This window comes from Heterodontus francisci, chromosome 15 (genome assembly GCF_036365525.1).
Source record: "Heterodontus francisci isolate sHetFra1 chromosome 15, sHetFra1.hap1, whole genome shotgun sequence".
In the NCBI taxonomy this organism is placed as follows: domain Eukaryota; kingdom Metazoa; phylum Chordata; class Chondrichthyes; order Heterodontiformes; family Heterodontidae; genus Heterodontus; species Heterodontus francisci.
Genome location: NC_090385.1, coordinates 97,125,312 through 97,138,920, shown reverse-complemented (window position 1 = coordinate 97,138,920; position 13,609 = coordinate 97,125,312). Strand labels below are relative to the sequence as shown.

Genomic DNA, 13,609 nt, shown 5'->3' with positions numbered 1-13,609 from the left:
CCCACATAAGAGACTGTTAACTAAGGTAGAAGCCCATGGAGTTGAGGGCAAATTATTGACATGGTTAGAAAGTTGGTTGCGTGGTAGGCGACAGAGAGTGGGGATAATGGGTAAGTACTCCGATTGGCAGAAGTAACTAGTGGTGTCCCACCGGGATCTGTGTTGGGGCCTCAATTATTCACATTATTCATTAACGACTTAGGTGATGGCATAGTAAGTCATATATCCAAATTTGCTGATGATACAAAGTTAGGCGGCATTGTAGACAGTCTAGATCATAGCATAAAATTGCAAAGAGATATTGACAGACTAGGTGTGTGGGCAAAACTGTGGCAGATGGATTTCAATGCGGGCAAGTGTGAGATTATCCATTTTGGACCAAAAAAAGGATAGAGCAGGGTACTTTCTAAATGGGAAGAGGTTAAGTACAGTGGATGTCTAAAGAAACTTGGGGGTTCAAGTGCATAGATCTTTAAAATGCTACGAGCAAGTGCAGAAAATAATCAAAAAGGCAAATGGAATGCTAGCCTTTATATCCAGAGGATTGGAGTATAAAGACACAGAGATTATGCTGCAGCTATACAAAACCCTGGTTAGACCCCACTTGGTGTACTGTGAGGAGTTCTGGGCACCGCACCTTAGGAAGGATATATTGGCCTTGGAGGGAGTACAACGTAGGTTTACAAGAATGATACCTGGACTACAGGGGTTAAGTTACGAGGAGAGATTACACAAATTAGGCCTGTTTTCGCTAGAATTTAGAAGGTTAAGGGGTGATCTGATTGAAGATTTCAAGATATTAACAGGAAAAGACAGGCTAGATAAAGATAAACTATTTCCACTGGTTGGAGATTCAAAAACTCGGGGGCATAGTCTTAAAAATTAGGACCAGACCATTCAGGAGAGATGTTAGGAAGCACTTCTTCACGCAAAGGGTGGTAGAGGTTTGGAACTGTCTCCCACAAACAGCAGTTGAAGCTAGAACAGTTGTTAATTTTAAATCTGAGATAGATAGACTTTTGTTAAGCAAAGATATTAAGGGATATGGGCCAAAGGCAGGTATATGGAGTTAGGCCGCGGATCAGCCATGATCTCATTGAATGGCGGGACAAGCTCAAGGGGCTGAATGGCCTACTCCTGTTCCTATCTTCCTATGTTCCTATCTTCCTATGTTCCATTCACTAACCTAGAGTCTCCAGTCTCTCTCCATTCATTAACCCAGAGTCTCCAGTCTCTCTCCATTCACTCACATTATACCTCTAGTCCATACTAATGCCCACTCTGCACTAGAAGTGGCCAGTTGATGGATCGATTGCGTGGCTATTGTTGCAGATTTGAAAGAATCCTTTATTTCATGATTGAATTAGTTATACTGTTTTTGTTTTCAGTGTGCAGAATCCCTGTTTACATGTTTGACCATGTCAGTTTTCCTGCTACTGACACTGGCCCATGATTGCTTTTATGTGCCTATCACTCGGACCTGATTGGCTATTTCCCATTTAACTGACACTGTATTGACAATGTTTTTTGTCTTAAGGTGTTTTTAAAATATTGACATAAGGGTCATTACTGATTGATTGATGACAAACTCTCCAGAGTTGTGTTGTAACAGCTCAAGGTTCACCTCAGAGGCTCATTTTCTCTGCTCCGTGCCTCATCTTCTTTAGGAGGCTTTCGCCCATGCCACATGGATCAGTGCTGGGGCCTCAACCTTTTACAATTTATATCAATGACTTGGATGAAGGGAATGAAGGTATGGTTGCTAAATTTGCTGACACAAAGATAGGTAGGAAAGTAAGTTGTGAAGAGGACATAAGGAGGCTGCAAAGGGATATAGATAGGTTAAGTGCATGGGAAAAGATCTGGCAAATGGAGTATAATGTGGGAAAGTGGGAAATTGTCCACTTTGGCAGGAAGAATAAAAAAGAAGCATATTATCTAAATGGTGAGAGATTGCAAAGCTCTGAGATGCAGAGGGATCTGGGTGTCCTAGTGCATGAATCGCAAAAGGTTAGTATGCAGGTACAGCAAGTAATCAGGAAAACCTGGGAAAATTTTGCTCTGGCAAAGGAGCTTCACCAGATAACGGAATAACTGGGGAAGAAGTGCATGAAGTCTACTCCACACGGTTAGGCTGGACTGAAGATGGAGGGAGAGACAAGGTGCCCCTCAGTGCTGACAAAGTTCTCTCAGTCCTGCCAATGGTGCAAGAACAGTCCCTTTAACAAAAGGTATGTTCAACAGGAGAATGCAAGTTACTGGCAAATCACGCAACCAGTATTGTACAGCACGAAAAAACTCAAAAAGATGTGTGTTCCAAGACATAACACTGACAGAGATATTCTGAAACTGATTCTGTTTGCGACTGCAGATTCGACGGAGAGAGAGAGAGAAAGGGACTGCTTTGAGAGGCTAATCTAACCTTAATGAAGATGGATGAGATTTGTAAAGAGTCTGACAGCATGTTGGTGCAACTGACATTCATCAGGGATTTGAGGGAACAGAATGTGAGTGTGTTAATTACAGCCAGGGAAATCCCATGGTGCGACAGAGGTAAACTTTGGGACACTGCTAAAGACTTATGAGCGCTGGAACTATGGGAGGAAATGAGCTCCACAGAAGACAGCTGTGCCCTCCCTTCGGGAAGATATACAACAAGTGCGGAAAAGCAACCATTTCACAATGCAATGCCTTAGAAAGGAATCGCCTGCACAGATGGACAGCTAAAGCAATAGATGAAGAGAACCGAGGACAAAAGAAGCCTTTGTCATCAATGAGGTCACTGATATTGGTTTGGATGACTCAGTGTGTTACGCTTGAGCTGGAGTCAGGCAACTAAAGATTTCAAATAGATATGGGTACACAATCTGCTTCACACGCACCAAAAAAACAATAGATTTTAAGCTTGCAAAAGTTAAGTCCATGATTATAGCTTATGGTGGGTGGAACAAATTACACATTAGAGGACAAGAATGAATCCTGCTCCAATGTGGTGACAAAAGCAAAATACTGCAGATGCTGGAAATCTGAAACAAAAACAGAAAATGCTGGAAATACTCAGCAGGTCTGGCAGCATCTGTGGAGAGAGAAACAGAGCAAACGTTTCAGGTCGATGACCCTTCATCAGAACAATTCTGATGAAAGGTCAGCGACCTAAAATGTTGACTCTGTTTTCCTATCTACAAGTGGTGACTTTAGCTGTAAGTTCATTGATAGCATGATTATACGATCTCTGCTGGGTAGAAAGGCCTGTCAGGGCATGAACATCTTTATGTATACAGATGATGAAAGGAATGGAACGCCCTGTACTGGTACACCAGTATACACACTCAACAACTGCAAACTACTGACTAACACTATTGAATAAAGAAACATCGATATTGAGTTGATGGTGTGAGATAGGTTGATGGAGAGTACTGAACAGGCTCAACAAGACAGTAGATCCATTCCAACATGGCCTGTATTGAGTACCAGTGGCTTTAAGGGATGAGCTGAAGGAAACCCTGAATGATCTGGTCAGACAGAACATCATCACTCCTGTAACAACACTGACCTCATGGATCAGTTCAATGGAAGTCATACCCCAAAAGCTTAAACAAGGCTATCAAGCAAGAGCATTATCCTCTACTGACTACTGAAGATTAGCTACAGACTTGCACAGTGATAAAGTCACCATGATTCTCCATGTCAGTAGTGGGTTTTGGTACATGAGTCTTGATGAACTATTGTATCTAACCACTTCCCATGTCACTTCTCAATTCATTGGAAGCATATGCCATTTGGAATTAGATTAATGCCACAAGTCTTCAAATGCAAGACATATGAGCAGGTGAAATGACTGCAAGAGACACAGGTCATTGCAGATGATTCTGTAACAGTTGGTTTTGGAGAAATTCTTGAAGTAGTGATTAAAGACCATGATAAACACCTGCAAACTTTGCCACATTGATGCAACGATGATCGAGTGGTGTTCAACATGGCTAAAATGAAACTTCTTAGGCAAGCATCGCTTTTTATTGGACACGTTGCTATGGGAGAGGACCTTGTGTAGATTCAGCCAAAGTTAGAGCAGTTTTGGAGATGCCGTCACTGACTGCTTGGACTTGCTCAATATCAGAGTAAGTTTCTCTCACATCGTCAGATGAAATGAAAGCATTCAGAGATTTCACACAGAAAGACCCAATGTGGTTTTGGAGAGAACCGCAGGAATTGGCACTGCAACGATTTAATTAACGGGCACCCCACACCAGTTCTTAGATATTAAAATCACAAAGAAAGAAGCTGCTATATAATGTGATGCTTCACAATGTGGACTTAGAGCAGTAATGATGCAGAATGGACAACTAGTCGCATATGCATCAAGATCATTAACATCGGTGGAGCTGAGATACACACAGATTGAGAAGAGCTCCTCGCGATCGTGTTCACCTGTGATAAATTTGAAGCTTACATCCATGGCTCGAACATGGTGAATATTGAAACAGATCAGACTGAATTAGGCGTTCAGCCATGATCTTTTTTGAATGGCGGAGCAGGCCCGAAGGGCCGAATGGCCTACTCCTGCTCCTGTTTTCTATGTTTCTATCATTGCCATTGGAATCAATGGAGCTCAAGCCACTAAACAACATGACTAAGAATCATCAAAGAGTATTGCTGAGATTCTAAAAATGCAGTCTGAAAGTTTTGTGTAAGAAAGGGGAGAAGATGGTCCATACTGATACACTGAGCAGGGTGTACCTGCCAGAAGTTAACACCTGTTATTGGATACATGAGTTGGAGATGATTGTGAATTACTTCAGCTATAGACTCCCACTGGTAATTATTCAATCATGTTGTAGCAGATGTTCTGGTTCAGAAGTAATTGCCTGTGATCATTCAGCAAGTCTGGCCTGTTATCGCGTCAGAGCTACCTGAGTGTCTCCAGCCCAACTTTGACTTTCCATAGAAACTAATGGCCCAAAATGAATTGGCAATAAAGGCACAGCAATTCATGGCACCCACTGTATTGTGTAAGGAATTAGTGTCAGTCGCACATTTAACACACATCAGTATAGAAGGTTGTATCTATACAATCAGGAACAACCTGTATTGACCCAGGATATTGACTGAACTTAAACAAAATGTGTTTGGCTCTTCACAATTCTCCAAGTAATGAACCATTATTACAGCAAGAGATTGAGGATAGGTCTTGGTCGAAGGTTGGAGCTGACCTTTGTGACCTACATTGCCATACCCTACTCATTGTGTGTGACTATTGCAGGAACAATATTGAAGCAGTCTGCCTCACTTCAATTACTATATGTGCTGTTACATACAAACATACAAATTAAGAGCAGGAGTAGGCCCCTCGGCCCCTCAAGCCTGCTCCCCGCCATTCAATACGATCATGGCTGAACCCATCACTCCACATTCCTGCCAACCCCCAATAACCTTTCACCCTTGCTTATCAAGAATCTATCTTCCTCTGCTGTAAAAATAATCAAAGACTCTGCTTCCACCGCCTTTTGAGGAAGAGAATTCCAAAGACTCACGACCCACTGTGAGAAAAATTTCTCCTCATCTCTGTCTTAAATGGGCAACCCCTTATTTTTAAATAGTGACCCCGAGTTCTTGATTCTCCCGCAAGACGAAACATCTTTTCCACATCCACCCTGTCAATACCTTTCAGGATCTTATACATTTTAATCAAGTCGCCTCTTACTCTTTGAAACTCCAGTGGATACAAGCCTAGCCTGTCCAACCTTTCCACATAAGACAACCTGCCCATTCCAGGTATTAGTCTAGTAAACCTTCTCTGAACTGCTTCCAACGTATTTACATCTTCCTTAAATAAAGAGACCAATACTGTACACAGTACTCCAGATGTGGTCTCACAAATGCCCTGTATAACTGAAGCATAACCTCCCTACTTTTGTGTTCAATTCCCCTCGCAATAAACAATAACATTCTATTAACATTCTATTAGCTTTCCTAATTACATGCTGTACCTGCATACTAACCTTTTGTGATTCATGCACCAGACAGTAGGCATAAATGGGTCTTAAACACCCAGATCCCTCTGTATCTCAGAGCTCTGCAATCTCTCACCTTTAGATAATATACTTATTTTTTATTCTTCTTCCAAAATGGACAATTCCACATTTTCCCACATTATACTCCATCTGCCAGATATTTGCCCACTCACGTAACCTATCTATATCTCTTTGTAGTCTCCTTATGTCCCCTTGACCACCGACTTTCCTGTCTATCTTTGTGTCATCAGCATATTTAGCAATCATACCTTCGGTCCCTTCATCCAAGTCATTTATATAAATTGTAAAAGGTTGAGGCCCAGCACTGATCCCAGTGGCAGACCACTCATTACATCTTGCCAACCAGAAAATGACCTATTTATGCCTACTCTTTGTTTCCTGTTAGCTAACCAATTAGTTAGCTAACCATGCCAATATGTTACCCGCTAAACCATAAGCTTTTATTTTTCGCAATAACCTTTGACGTGGCACCTTATCAAATGCCTTCTGTTCTGAGAGAACTCCAAGAAATGTTTGCAAGATTTGGATGACGAGACATCTTAGTAATGGATAACAGTTCACAATTCACTTCAGCAGAATGTGCAGTACTTGTCAGGATAAGCAATTTAAACACGGAACATCATCACCTCACTACCCACAATCCAATTCAAAGCTGAGATGGTCATCAACTGGTTTTTCACAAACTGTAAAGTATCTGATCAGATTTCTTAGCTCAATCAGATTGGTGCAACACACTGAGTGGAGGTGTGGGTACAAGCCCTGGATAGAGACTTATTGGTTTTAAGTCCAAGACACTACTTCTGATAACACTCCTGCAGCCGAGATATTTGACTGATGAAGACACTTGTGCACTTGCTGCCATGAAGAAACATCAGAAGCATTACCACAACATGCAGGTTAAACCACATCAAGCAAATTTCCTGGTCAGAGTATGTAGAGTGCGTGGACATATACACGTTTGGTGGGTCCTAGAAATTGTGTGGTGTACATCAGATATCCATCATAACTGCAGGAATCAACATCACTTGATTTATGTTGATGAGCCACCTATAAACAACTGAAATTGAGGGCGCTTCTGAAATGCAGGTTCCCAGCAGTCCTTTAAACTGTCCATGGTCTCCAAAGTGATTGACAGCTCCAATACCCAAAACTCCTGGTGCTCAGACACCAAGCACTGATCTCAGATCTGGAAGACAGCGCCAACCTCCATCTCAATTGAAGGAATAAAAACAGAAATACTCAGCAGGTCTGGCAGCATCTGTGGAGAGAGAAGCAGAGTTAACGTTTCAGGTCTGTTCTGAAACAATGACCTGAAATGTTAACTCTGCTTCTCTCTCCACAGATGCTGCCAGACCTGCTGAGTATTTCCAGCACTTTCCGTTTTCATTTCAGATTTCCAGCATCCGCAGTATTTTGTCTTCATAGCGTCTGTTTGTGACTGTTTTGTTTCAGTTGAATTTCAGAGTTCCTCTATGTGTGTTTTTTTTAACTGAAGCTGAAGTAATTAGATAGTTTCTCTTTTTCTTCTTTCTGGAGAAAGATGTGATTCAGGGTGCATGTTTGTTATGCATGCATAGTGACTGAGTCATTATCAGGTGATTGGTCTATTCTCTCTCCCCTCTGTGTGTTTGTGTGTGTGTGTGAGCGAGAGTGAGAGAGTGAGTGAGAGCGATCCAGTAAAAGAGCAGACCTGGAGCCCCCGCAACTCCTCTAGGTTCATTTATCTTATATGCTTAATAAATTGCTAGAAAAATTAACATTTTATGGCTTTGCCTACTATTTAAAGAAGAAGTGACACATTCCCTTCCCCTCTCCCTCACTCCACTCCCTGCTCCACACTCCTCCCTGATTATGTCTGCCTGCTTTTCTGCTATTAAATTGTTCATCTTTTGGCCCCTCCACTGAATTGCCCTGAGTCCTGAATGCCATAATTAACATTTGTTATATTCAGGTCCAGTGATTCTGTAGCGTTGACTTTCCTGCTTTACTCTCAATTCACTTGGGGTAGGTTTGATTAAGAGTCATAAGGGCTGCCAGCATTAGCTAAGATGGGTTGAAATGAAGAGATCGCTGAATGTTCCTGAATTGCTGTATATGGGGCTGTTTGTATTTACACTATACAGTATTCCTGGATTTTGTTCTATTCCAGAAAGCTAGTTGGTGAAGGATAGAACTGGAGCCGATCTTCACACAGACAGGGGATTTATTAGCAAAGCTCAAAACCTTTGCTGAAAAATATCCAGCTGGAAGTGAAAGAAAACATTACGATTCTCCAGGAAAAAGCTGATAAAGCCAAAGACAAATTTCAGATTTGGGTAGCATCAAGATTCAACTTTGAAAACAAAAATAAGGATTTTATCTATTCCTGGTTTGTAGAAACAGGATTTTTGGTCGGCCTATATGCAAGATTGAAATTACATGAAATTCAGTAGTAACTGCGGTCATTCTTGTAAGTATCAGAGAGAAGTTAAAGCAGATGACTTTTTACAGCATCAAATAAGTACATAATGTTCCTTCGTTCCCCGATGAACATTTTTTTCCTCTTCTTAAGATATACTTATGCCTTTACTCCTTTTTTTGTCTTGCAGCTCCCAATCATTTTTATTTTAGGCTTTTTTTTAAAAAGGCTCTTCAGACCAAAAAGGTTGCTGAACCCTGACCTAACCCAACCATCACTGGTGGTTTTAGTCAGTGTCTATTTATAAAGGCTCAAGTGAATCTCCAGTTAATGTCCAGAACCTGCATACAATTAAACATAATTAATATACATAGAAAGATACAGCACTGAAACAGGCCCTTCGGCCCACCGAGTCTGCGCCGACCATCAACCACCCATTTTATACTAATCCTACATTAATCCCATATTCTCTACCACATCCCCACCTTCCCTCAATTCTCCTACCACCTACCTACACTAGGGGCAATTTATCTATCAACCTGCAAGTCTTTGGCTGTGGGAGGAAACTGGAGCACCTGGTGGAAACCCACGCGGTCACAGGGAGAACTTGCAAACTCTGCACAGGCAGTACCCAGAACTGAATCCGGGTCGCTGGAGCTGTGAAGCCAACCACTGCGCCACTGTGCCGCCCTAAATTACAATTGCAATTACAATTAACAGATTCACTTTTCTCTTTAAACAAAAAATAGAGTTACTATACACAACCAAAATTTCAAAACAAATTAAATCAAAAACCTCTATAATCAATACAAAGCATTACATTCTGAGATGCCCCTCCGCTAGGGCCCCTAACAATTTCTTTGCACATGCATTTGTTTTCTGTAAAACAATCATACAGCTGATGACTTGCATCTAGCCATCTAATTTTAGAGACTTCCTTTCTCTCTAACATTTGTTTCACGCCAGCATGGTCAATCTGTAACCTTTTCTCACTCACACGTTACTCACAGGGGACATTATCCCACAATGAACAACAATTAGCTACTATTAGGGCGGCACAGAGGCGCAGTGGTTAGCACCGCAGCCTCACAGCTCCAGCAACCCGGGTTCAATTCTGGGCACTGCCTGTGTGGAGTTTGCAAGTTCTCCCTGTGTCCGCGTGGGTTTCCTCCGGGTGCTCCGGTTTCCTCCCACATGCCAAAGACTTGCAGGTTGATAGGTAAATTGGCCATTAGCAATTGCCCCTAGTATAGGTAGGTGGTAGGGAAGTATAGGGACAGGTGGGGATGTGGTAGGAATGTGGAATTAGTGTAGGATTAGTATAAATGGGTGGTTGATGGTCGGCCAAAGGGCCTGTTTCAGTGCTGTATCTCTAAACTAAACATAATATACAATGGGTATACTATCTTCAGGATGCACCTTGTACAGACTTTCACTTAAAATATTTGACAAATAGAATCCCATATCCACTGCCTCCACAAGAGTCAGTGTTTTCGCAGCTAAAGTACTTTTAACAACCCTTTTTATTATTTTAGCTTCCCAAACAAAGGACATTTCCCATTTTCACCCATAAGAAATATTATGAAACCAGCTGCACTTGAATGCCCATCAGGAAGATTAGCGTGGGAAGTATTGCTAAACATGATTGGTTTCAAGTTCTTTGGGTCACCCAAGGATGGGAACTTAAGTACACATTCCTCCAGATTTGATGTTTTATTTGCCCTTAAAACGTTCTCAACTTTAGGGTCCTTTATTGTAGTACTTAACTCCAATACATCAAAACTATCATCTGGTCTCATCTGTGTGTCCACCCAGTTCAACTGGAAATCAATTTCGCAATTGCTCTGTCTCTTCTTTAGATATATCATCATCTTTCTGTGAAGACCGAGCATGATTAACCAGGATGACAGTAACACTCTTTAAATAGGATTATTGATTTAATGTTATTCTAGACCTACTCTGCTGGCGCAGTGGTTAGCACTGCAGCCTCACAGCTCCAGGAACCCGGGTTCAATTCTGGGTACTTCTTGTGCGGAGTTTGCAAGTTCTCCCTGTGACCGTGCGGGTTTTCGCCGGGTGCTCTGGTTTCCTGCCACTGCCAAAGACTTGCAGGTGATAAGTAAATTGGCCATTATAAATTGTCCCTAGTGGTGGTAGGGAATATGGGATTACTGAAGGGTTAGTATAAATGGGTGGTTCTTGGTCGGCATAGACTCGGTGGGCTGAAGGGCCTGTTTCAGTGCTGTATCTCTAAATAAATAAATAATATCTAAACCAATATATTTAAAGACCCACAGGCCTGTCAATTTTAAATTCTACTCATCTTATTAATAACACATTTCTCAAATTCAGTAGTACCACCCCATTAGAAATCATCAACATGCATCATGAAGATGGCTGAAAGTTTCCCTTTATACCAATAAAACATTGCGGGATCTGCTTTTAGTTGAACACAACCTACTTTCAGCAAAACAGATCTCACTGAAAAATACTGTACCCTGGAAGCATCATTCAGGCCACCGACACATTTTCTCAGCTTCCATAGTTTTCCTTCTGCATCTGCTGCCTTTCAGAGACACTGCACCCTGAAAAGTATCACCCCGCAGAAATGTGCTTTTATGAATGTGGCTGAAAGAGCTAAAAAGATTCTCAAGATTACTTTTCCAGTTCTGGGACACTTCACTCTAACATCTCTATCACCCAGTTGCTGTTCAGTACCGTTAACTACTAGCCTCACTTTAGCCTTATCAGTCCCAGCTGCAAGGACTTTTTCAGTACAAATCCATCTATGCGGTATAGCCGGTTGACCTTCTGGTACCTCAGAATAAACTCCAAACTCTCTCCAACTATCTAATTTCCATCGCCAACAGAACTGCCGATCATGGGGTCTTCTGCTTCTAGTTCTGTTCCGAGACTGTTCAATGGCCTTAATTTCATTGTGTAATCTTTTCAAGCTGCGGCCTCTACTTGCACTTTTATGTCTGTCGGGACTTCTGTCTGCATCTTTCTGTCTACGTAAGCTGATGGATATGCAGCAAATCCATTTGCCATGAGGTAGTTTCGCATGGTGCATTTTTGCTGATGGCTGAAGAGAACCATCTGTGACAGGCGGTTTCAGACACAAGCGCCGCTTATGAGCTGGTTATCAGGTGTCATTGTGGGTGCTGGTTTTGGTGTTGGTGCCTGCTGTCAAGCTGCTGTAGCTACTGAGCATCGTGCTCAAAGGAAATGCCGCCATTTCCCTCTATTGTTGCCGAGTGTCTCCCACGTGTGGAAAGTGATGTTTAGGGCCTTCATGTCACACTTGCAAGCATTCTTGAATTGGAGCTTTGGGCATTCTACTGGTCTTCTAACTCTGTAACTCCCCATACATTATATCCTTGGAATGTGCCCATCATCCATCCTGCGAATGTGCCCAAGCCAGTGAAGTCACCTCTGCTTGTGAGTGCTAGCATACTTGGGAGCTGTCTATATTAATACTGTGAGATCTCCCTCATCCACTATTGGAGGCTCTTTCTCTGATACGTGATTGTTTTCTGATGCATGTGTCATTTCCGGATCCACTATTAGTACTTGCACTGCACTTCCTTACTCCCCACTCTTTGACATTATTTTGCAAGTCCATGGACCTTGCTTCTTGGCCATCATACTGAACATTTAACCAATATTTAAAGTTGCTAGTAGCTTTTCCTGCACATTACACAATTGTCGCATTGGTCCATTCACTAAATCCCTCTGGAATATATGTCACCCGAGTACCCACTCTGGACAATTGGCATTTGAATGTGATTGCTCTGACATGTGTGTCATGACCAATCACATAACCACTATTCAGCCCTACTGTATTCTGTTCCTCAAGATCATCATCACAAAACACATGAGCATTTGAGGGGTATGTATACCCACAGTGTTGTTCGGAAGGCTGTTCCAGGATTTTGACCCATCAACAGTGAAGGAACGGCGATCTAATTCCAAGTCAGGATGGTGGGTGACTTGGCAGGAAATTTGCAGGTGGTGGTGTTCTCATGCATTTGCTGCCCTTGTCCTTCTAGTTGGTAGAGGTCGCGGGTTTGGAAGGTGTTGTCGAAAGTGCCTTGGTGCGTTGTTGCAGTGCATCTTGTAGATGGTACACACTGCTGCCACTGTGCGTCGGTGGTGGAGGGAGTGAATGTTTGTCGATGGGGTGCCAATCAAGTGGGCTGCTTTGTCCTGGATTGTGTCGAGCTTCTTGAGTGTTGTTGGAGCTGCACCCATCCAGGCAAGTGGAGAGTATTCCATCACACTCCTGACTTGTGCCTTGTAGATGGTGGACAGGCTTTGGGGAGTCAGGGGGTGAGTTACTCGCCTCAGGATTCCTAGCCTCTGACCTGCTGTTGTAGCCACGGTATTTATATGGCTACTCCGGTTCAGTTTCTGGTCAAGGGTAACCCCCAGGATGTTGATAGTGGGGGATTCAGCGATAGTAATGCCATTGAATGCAGGGGGCCTGCTCCTGCTCTCATGCTCACATCTCTGTCCTGGGCTTGCTGCAGTGTTCCAGTGAACATCAATGCAAGCTCGAGGAACAGCACCTCATTTACCGATTAGGCACACTACAGCCTACCGGACTGAACATTGAGTTCAATAATTTCAGAGCATGACTGGCCCCAACTTTTTTATTTTTAGTTTCACTTTTTTTAAATTTTTATTTCATTTTATTTTACTTTGTTTCATCATTAAATTTTTTTTTAACCATGTGTCTTTTCACGTTTGTGCTTTTGGCCAGGGCTTTCTGCACTAACATTTTGTCTTTCACCACACTATTAACACACTCTTTGCCTTTGCCCATGATCATAGAACCATAGAAAAATTACAGCACAGAAAGAGGCCATTCAGCCCATCATGTCTGTGCTGGCCGAAAACTAGCCACCCAACCGAATTCCACCTTCCTGGTCCATAGCCTTGCAGTTTCAGCACTTCAGGTGCATGTCCAGGTACCTTTGAAATGAGTTGAGGGTTTCTGCCTCCACCTCCATTCCTGGCAGTGAATTCCAGACACCCATCACCCTCTGGATGAAAAAGCTTTTCCTCATGTCCCCTCTAATCCTTCTACCAATCAACTTAAATCTGTGCCCCCTGGTAATTGACCTCTCAGCTAGGGAAAACAGGTCCTTCCTGTCTACTCTATCTAGGCCCCTCA

The 13,609-nt window shown here is 42.5% G+C and overlaps 1 protein-coding gene across 1 annotated transcript in view; it reads right to left on the bottom strand.

Moving 5' to 3' along the window:
• The window catches only part of LOC137377450 (glycine receptor subunit alpha-4-like), a 96,489-nt gene that overhangs the window by 57,706 nt on the left and 25,174 nt on the right, over positions 1 to 13,609 (bottom strand). The window lies entirely within an intron of this gene.